The sequence below is a fragment of the Manis pentadactyla genome, chromosome 9 (genome assembly GCF_030020395.1).
Source record: "Manis pentadactyla isolate mManPen7 chromosome 9, mManPen7.hap1, whole genome shotgun sequence".
NCBI classification, from domain to species: Eukaryota; Metazoa; Chordata; class Mammalia; order Pholidota; family Manidae; genus Manis; species Manis pentadactyla.
The window spans coordinates 101,523,360-101,531,754 of NC_080027.1; positions in this window are offsets into that span (position 1 = coordinate 101,523,360).

The following is an 8,395-nucleotide window of genomic DNA, read 5'->3' on the forward strand; positions in this document are numbered from 1 at the left end:
GCCCGTGAAGGGGGAAGGGAACTGCATGCCCCCAGCCCTGGAACGGCCTCACTAGGCCCTGGCACTCCCATCCCACAGGCTTCCTACACCCCGCCCTCTGCCGGCAGTTGCCCAGTGCCAGTCTTACGTTCGCTTGCTGATAATAGGAAAAGGCTAGTGGTTCTAGCTCCAGCTTCAGTTCTTCTTTCATTTAACACACTGAGAAAAATCAAGGTTTTTTTCTTCACTTTGTGCAAATGGGAAAGTCTCGGCTCTCTCCTGAGAGATGGCAAGAGAGCTAGAGCCAGAACGCAACTAAGAAGCCATCAGGAAGAACAATTTGGGGGTAGAAGGGCATCTTTAAGGGGTGCCAAAAGGGAGGACCAGAGACTCATGTAACCGCTGAAGGTGGGAGACACCCACTCAGTGGAGTGAAAGGCTGCTAGTCCCAGCGAATCGCTTCTTATGGATCCAGAAACACTGGCCTCGCGTGGGGCTCTCAGTCAGCCAAAGTGGACTGAAGACCAAGAGCTGCGAGCACCCACCCAGTGAATTCTGGCCCCTCGGCTGCTCTCTAGCCTGAAACCACCTCCCTCTCTCAAGTCGGGAGAACACTGGGTGACAGGCACGTGTTTCCTATGGCTGCCACCTGCTCATTCTAAGTTTTCCTTCCACCTGGATTTTCTTTAAGGCTGGATTTTCTTGCAAAGGAATGAAACACACACACACACACACACACACACACACACAATTACGTGTCCTTATCTCAGCAAGAATGTTTATTTTCTGATTCTACAGGACAATTTGGTAAGATGTCTTCCATCGGTTTTTTAACCCTGGGAGCATGTTTCCATTACCAAAATAAGAGCTAGACTTGGCGCACCAAGTTCAGCACGTTGTGCTCTTGGCAGACTTCGTTCTTGCCCAGAGGCCCCCCAAGGACAGCAGCCTTGGAGGTGGGACTCCAGGGGGAGCCTCTGGAGCGGGCCGGGGCTGCAGCCTGCTGGCTCTGTCAGTTCCAGGTCCGACCTTTCCGGGCTGAGCTTTGTGCTCGTGGGCACACTCTGAGGCTACCGGGAAAGCACTGGCTGAGAGCAAAGCCATCTGGGTTCAGATCGTCCTCGTGCTGTATGGGATTGACCAAGCTGCTTAGGCTCTCTGGGCCTCTGTGTTTCCCCCTATAAAACCAGAGAAGTGTTTTGCACCTCCCTTCCACCCGCCCCTGAGAGCCAGACACAGTACAAGCCGCCTTCACCTTCGATCAACCCAGAAAAACTGCTGACACTGCCCCCGGCTGGCTGGTTTGCACAGCTTAGACACGTCCCTGCTGCAGTACTGGTAGCTTGGTGCTGAAGCTGCCACCCACCTGAGCTGCATTGCCTGTGGATATGCCACGAATCCCAAAGGCCGGCTCATCCCAGTGAACACTACTGCCAATGATTGTCTAACCACTTTGTCAATCGCAACAGTGATTTATAATGTTTTTCTTGATTCAGCCAAATTTTACATGTTTTTAGTAACTATTAGCAAAAACTAAGTAAATGGAAAGAGTCTATCTCTTTAAATGATATGGGGATTTATTCTAGATTTACCTTTACTCTGGCTGTGTGAGTCCAGAGTTCCATGACACAATAGGCTCTTGTGGTCATAAACATGGGCACAGATGCTAATCGCCTGGCTTGGCACGCTGGAGTGATCTGGTACAAAGAGCACAGGGTGAGAACTAATGAGACATGGAGCCTGGTCCTCAGTCCGTCAGTGCTTCTCACCCTTGGACCTCTGTTTCCTCTTCCTACAGTGATGAGACTGATCTGGAACCTAGATTTTGATTCTTATGACATCTGTTAGCTCTCATTAAGGTGGAATGAGGAGCTGGTCCCAGATAATTCAGGGATCCAGTTCTTACTCATTCAGGGACTTCCAATGGGAAAATGTATTTCATATGCTGATTTACTCTCCTTCAAGCAATGTGTCTTCTGGAAAAGTTGAATATCAGCCAACTTTTTGTAAATAAAATATTCAAAGAAGTCAGGATGGTAAGGATCTTAAGGAGCCCTAAAATGAATTATTTCATAATATTAAGCTTCCTTTTGAAATGCAAGTACTTTTCCCTACTGTAAATCTTTTGTAAGATCATGTTTGTTTGCTTGAAGAGCAGAACCATATATGTGTCCCTGAAGGGTCTCCTGAGAATTGAATCCTCTTTTCCCTTTGACTCACAATACTGCTCCAGATGCACATCATCTTCATCTTTAATTTAATTGTCACCAACTCCTAATTTCTGGGTACTCCCTTCTGGCACCTTTCACAAGATTTGTAAAAGCTTAAATGTTTTGGGGGATGAGAAGGTACTATTAAAAGGAATTCTTATGTGACTTTAAATCTGTCATATAAAGTTGGAGAAGTCTTTGGTGACCTTTGTATATTTCAGGCTTCTTTAAAAATAGAATCTAACAAATGCTGGGCATAGAAGCCACAGGGCATAAATATGCAAAGAAGTAAAAAGCTAACCTTTTCAAACAATATGGCTTCTCTCTCACTTACCAACTTTACATTTCCCTGTATGGCCCCGGAAGATGACTGGTTAGCCAGAGACGGGTAAGATTCCTCAAGGGAGGAACAACCTAAGACAGGCACAGTCGCAGGGGGTTCATCAGGTGAGAAATTGGGGAGCAGCAGAGGTGAGGCTTAGAACCTCACCCCCCCGTTCTGAGAGAAATCTTCTGCATACGTGGATGTTTTATTGCCCTTGTCTAGCTTGGATTAACACATAGTCTACAGGCACACACCTGATCATCTACATTTGCTCTCTTACAACACTAAACTCTGTTTTCTACCTTTATCTCGTATCTACCTACCACTTCAGCATTTTATTAAAAATAATAATAATAAAGAGAGAAATGTGGTATCCACATATAAATCAAGTATAAAAATCAAATGAATATTCATATTTGAACTGACTGTTTATAGTTCATAATGCATGAGCAAAACCGAAAGCTTCTGTGATGACTGCCCTTGTACTGTTCACCATGTAACTTATTCACTATGTAAGACTTTGTTCTACATGTAAGAACTTGTTCGTTATGCTTCAGAAGATTGGAGACTGACGAAAATTAGGCTTGGGGTGGATTAATGATTGTGCATTGAGTATTGACCCCCCTATACAGAATTTTATTGTTAACAACCATTTGATCAATAAATATGAGAGATGCCCTCACAAAAAAAAAATATATATATATATATATATATAATATATTATATATATATATATATATAAACACACTTCCAATTGTAAAATAAATAAGTAACCGGGATGTAATGTATAGCATAAGGAATATAGTCAAAATATTGTAACAACTTGGTATGGTGATAGCTGGTACCTAGAATTATCATGTATATAAATGTTGAATCACTGTGTTGTACACCTGAAACTAATGTAATACTGTGTGTCAACTACCCTTCAATAAAAAATAATTATTGAATAAAAAAAAAAAGTAGAATCTAAGTGTCCCTTGTGCTTCTTCTCACACTGTCCAGAGAGCGTTCACTACTGACTGCCCATTCTGGGCCCCAGGATGGCCATCTTCCACGGACTCAAGACAGATGCCTACAAAACCCTGCAGGAGACACAGCTGTCTTCCTCACCCAGAAAGGAGCCAATGGGCAAGGCAGTGAGGCAGTAAGTAGTTGGAGTCATCATCTTCCAGACTCTCAAGGAGAAAACCACGTCACCTCGTCGGCGTCTGACGCAATTGCTCTCTCATAATTTCCTCTTATTTCCAAAAAGGGATGGCTTTTGCCGTCCCAAGGGTTGCTAGAATTCTAGCTCTTGCCACTATCTTCTCCCTTCTAAAGCCAAATGATTTAATTCAGGTGATTGTAAAGATTTATTGATTAAAATGTAACATGATGAGTATCATTCATTTTATTTTGCTAAAGACTCTTAATTGTATAATAACAGACAACATTTTTCTAAGACACACTCTCTGTGAAAATTATTTCGGCTCTTCAGGGCAGGAGGCTGGGGATGGCTCCCGGAGGCCCCTCATGAATTCTGCCTATTCAGAATAAAGGCGTGAGATGGGGGGCACCCTCTGCCCTTGTCTCTGCCAGTTCATGCTGCAGGGTGACAGAGCACTGTGACACAATAGCCGGAACGTGGCAAGTAATTAGTAGTTGCAACCCTTGAAGACAGAATTGCGCCTTGTCTTGGCCTCCTCATGTTACCTCTGTTGGTGTCTGCGTATATCAGATGTTCACCTAATCTTTGCTCAATCAAATCCAAACCAAATGCTCCTAGTGTAGTTTGGTTACTTTGGCTGGAGAATGTATACGTCCAGCTCTGCCTTGGTCCATGGGTCAGCAGTGTGAGGGAGACAAAGGAAAACTCTGGCTTATAGATAGATGCTACATGTCCAGCTTCAGGAGGGCTCATGTGGAAAGGGCTCCTTCCATTCCTTAGGAAGCAGTGGCCTCACAGAATCCTGAGATCCTGCCTAAAGGGACAAGGGACCAACTTCATGAGGACCAGCCTCCTGCTGACCTCATCTGAAGAATGGGCTCAGAAACCTCTAACAAATGGCCTGGTGCCTAACTGACTTCACTTCTTGCACACACACACACACACACACACACACACATACACACACACACACTCCCCCAAACCAGAAAAACTTGCTTGATTGCCCTATATTCCTGGTAGGCTATGATTCTAGGGTTTCAATTCAGTTATCAGGAACTCCAAAAATAGTAACTTACTTCCTCTCAGTGTGTTCATGAACTACGATCCCATTTTAGATAATTGTCAAAGGACAGATGAAAATGTTTCCTTCCCTTTTTTTTTTTCAAATTAACATATTCACTAAAAAGATTTGGGGCACCTATAGCTATGCATTAGTGGGGAGGATACATGCCCCAAGCACAATTATTCAGAGCTTTTAAGGTGATCTGAATAGCATGTGCCTAGTGAGGTGGAATGCTTCCTAAATCTCACTAAGAAGTCTTCATCAAAAGTAGCAGGGTGTCTCCAAAATCCCGTCAAAAAGAATAACATTCCGGTATTTGCTAATGTTCTGGTACAGTGACTGAGAACAATGGTCTACTTCAGTGGTTCTTAAATTTTTTGCTCTTAGGACCTTTTATACTCTTAAATATTGAGAGTCCTAAAGATCTTTTTTAAATGTGGATTATATCTACTGATGTTTATCATACTAGAAATTAAAATGGAGAAATTTTTAAACAACATTACACAATCACACCTTCCCATAGCCATCAGGGCAATGACATTATCATATGTCAAAGAGCCTCTGGAAAGCTCCACTTGAGAGAGAAGAAAAGTACAAAAGATAGATAACTTCTTAGTATTATCACGAAAATAATTTTGATCTCACAGACACCCCAGTAAGGATCTCAGAGACTCCAGCAGTCCCCAGACCATACTTGGAGAACTTCTCGTATACATGATATACCCTCGCCTCACCAGCCTTTCAGGGAAAGGAGGCCAGGAGGCTTTAATTCACCCACCCAAGTAAGCTGGCTCCTTGGCCGAGGTATTGTAGATAAAACAGCAGCAGGTTTCCAAAGTTTGATGACATTAATTTTTAGCATTGTTTACTTCCTTTTGCTCACATTGTCTAAGTGAGCAACTTTGTCAGAGTTAACAACTTTCATTTGATTTCTCAAATAGTGCTCTGGTGGGACTAAACTCTAGTTCATTGTGAACTCTCATTTCTCTATGTGTATGCCTGTTAGTCTATTTGCTTTTGGTTAGCATGGACTCATTTCTGAGGTCCAAACCTGGACCCAGTGTGGCCTTAGCACACTAGTGGTGTCCCATCAGCAGCTTTGTTGAATGGTTAGCCAGCTAACTGGCCAGTGGCTTTTCTTTCCACTTCATTCCTGCAACCATATCCTGGAGAGCGAAGGTGCCGAGGGCAAATGCCCTACACTGAGAAGTCCAGCTTTTGACAGACATCTCCACATGACCGACCAAATGCCACCATTTCAAAGGAAACTTGCAAAGAGATCTACTTGCAAAGAGGTCTACTGGATGCTGCCTGATTTTTTTCTACCAGCAGCAGTGTTTGTAAGAAATCATCGTAAGCATGCCAAACTTTGCTTCTCTTTGTCATGAGGGGACAAGTGGCTGACTCTACCATCCTTCACGGTGCAATCTTTTCTGTACTGAGCTGGATCCTTGGAGGTAATTATTTGTCCTTGTAGCTTACTAGTATACCTACAGCATGTTCCTAAGCTTTACCTGAAAACCTCTCCTAAATAGGCCAATTTCTTCCCTACAAAAATCTACTCATAATGTTATTTACTGGTTCAAAATCATGTGGAGTTCAGATAACTTTTTTAAATGGATAATCTTGGGTAGATTTTTCTTTGGATGCAAGGCTATAGCCTGATTTTGCTGTTTTAAAAATAACTGATTCTTGTTATAATAGAAACCCATAGATGTGGGTCAGACTGACTCCTACTCTTCCATCCTCCTTCATCCCAACAGGGGACGTAAAGGCCAACAAGTCAACACAATTCCTTTACTGCCAGGAATGGAGAGAAATGCTGTAATTAGGAAAAGCCAGGCTGAGGCTTTAAAATAATCAAGTATGTAAAACAAGGCCTTGTCACGTCCAGGCCCCAGGTTACCTTGGGAAATCCTGCAGGCCTTTACTGCCCTGTGCTCCGCTCATCCCCGGCCCCTGGCGGTCAAAGCTCCTGGGAGGCCAGTCAGGAGCTTGCTAGCTCCTGGGCCTGGTGGTATTACAGCTTCCTGAATGTGTCCAAGGGCCACACACCCCCAAGTAGCAGAAGTATGACAGATTTGGCAGAACTGCTGTGCCTCCTCTGAAGGAAAGCCCTGTCCGGAAGGCCCTATTTGGGGGCAGTTACTCAGACTGGGGGAGATTTTAGGCATGAGGTGAGCATCACCCAACAGAGTGTAGAAGATTACCCGAGAAGAGGAGGAAGCACAGAACTGGTTTCTATTAATAAACCTATAAACTGAAGCCTTAAGAATCAAGTTTAAATTAGAAAATTTAGAAGTAGGATAAAATGTAATCTTTAGGGAAAACTGGGATGAGCAATCTTCTCTCCACTGTGTCCCCCTCAAACTCACCTCCATTCAGCACTTTATTAGGCGCTCCCTCTGTCTCATACATGGAATTCTTGTTTCTCTAGAAAAATGTGTAACTTAATGAGGATGAGAACAATAACTCATGCTGACAAGCGAATGCCCATGGGAGCTACTCAGACACATACTTGTGCAATATGCAGGAGAAGAAAAGTCCAGTCCTGAGTTACCAGTATGAGAAAATGGGAGCTGAGCTCCCTGAATCTGGGGCTATGAGGTTTAGGTATTAGGACCCTCCTTTTAAGGAACTTATAATTTAAGTTGGAAAAATAACACACACACACACAAATGAAGAGCCTGTGGACAGGCCGGAGTAAGTATGAATAAGCACGAGTCACTTCCCACCATCAGACGTGTCCCCGGCGACTGGCAGTGGTGCGCTCCATCACACCATCCATCCAGCTCTCTGGACAAGAGCAAAGATGCAATGGTATGAGGGTTGGTCAGAGGAGAAACAGCCATATTCTCCCGTACAGGGTGTTATCTCTTGTTCTTTGCAAAGTTTTTGACAAGACATTGAACTGCCTGGCCAGTGAGGTGCAGAATAGTGAAGTTAGGTGTCAGCAGATGTTTTCTGTTTCAAGGAAAACTTGTTCCTTATCCCTTGGGATTGACCTCCCTCCAATCAGTCCTGTGTAGTAGAAATCATCCTACAGGACGTCACACAGCCAGAGGGTGGGGAAACCCTTGTTTCCTATACTCTCACACTGAGAAAATGGCATAAAAAGTAAGATGTGCATAAATCAACAGGCAAGATACTGATGAACATGACTTGCTTCTGAGGAGTGGAACTGGGTGGCTGGAGGACGGAAACTGGGAGGGGAAGAGATTTTCCGTAGAAGTCCCTTATTGACACTTTGAATTTTAAGCCACAAAATGTTTCACTGACTCAAAAACAAGATGAAACAAAAAAAAAATCCTTTTTTGTGTTGCCAGGAGGCTATGTAGCTTTGGAATTGGAAACCCGATAACCTATCAACATAATTATTTGTCTTCCTGACACACAGACAACACAGTCCTTGAATGGTACAAAGCCCAGGCAAGCGTCCAATGGGACAATAAATTTTATCTCTGGTTCATTGAAGTTGTGCTACTGAAATGCTAGTACTAGCCAGTAGTAACACATGCTTCCTGCTTATGAAGCGTTTCAAACTTTTCAAAGCACTTTCATTGGTTTTTTCTTTCTGTTTGCCTGAAGTTTACCATTGTCTTCCTACCATTAAATAGAAGCAATGATATTGCTCAGTCTATCCATTTAACAAAGGCAGTCCCTCCCTGGGC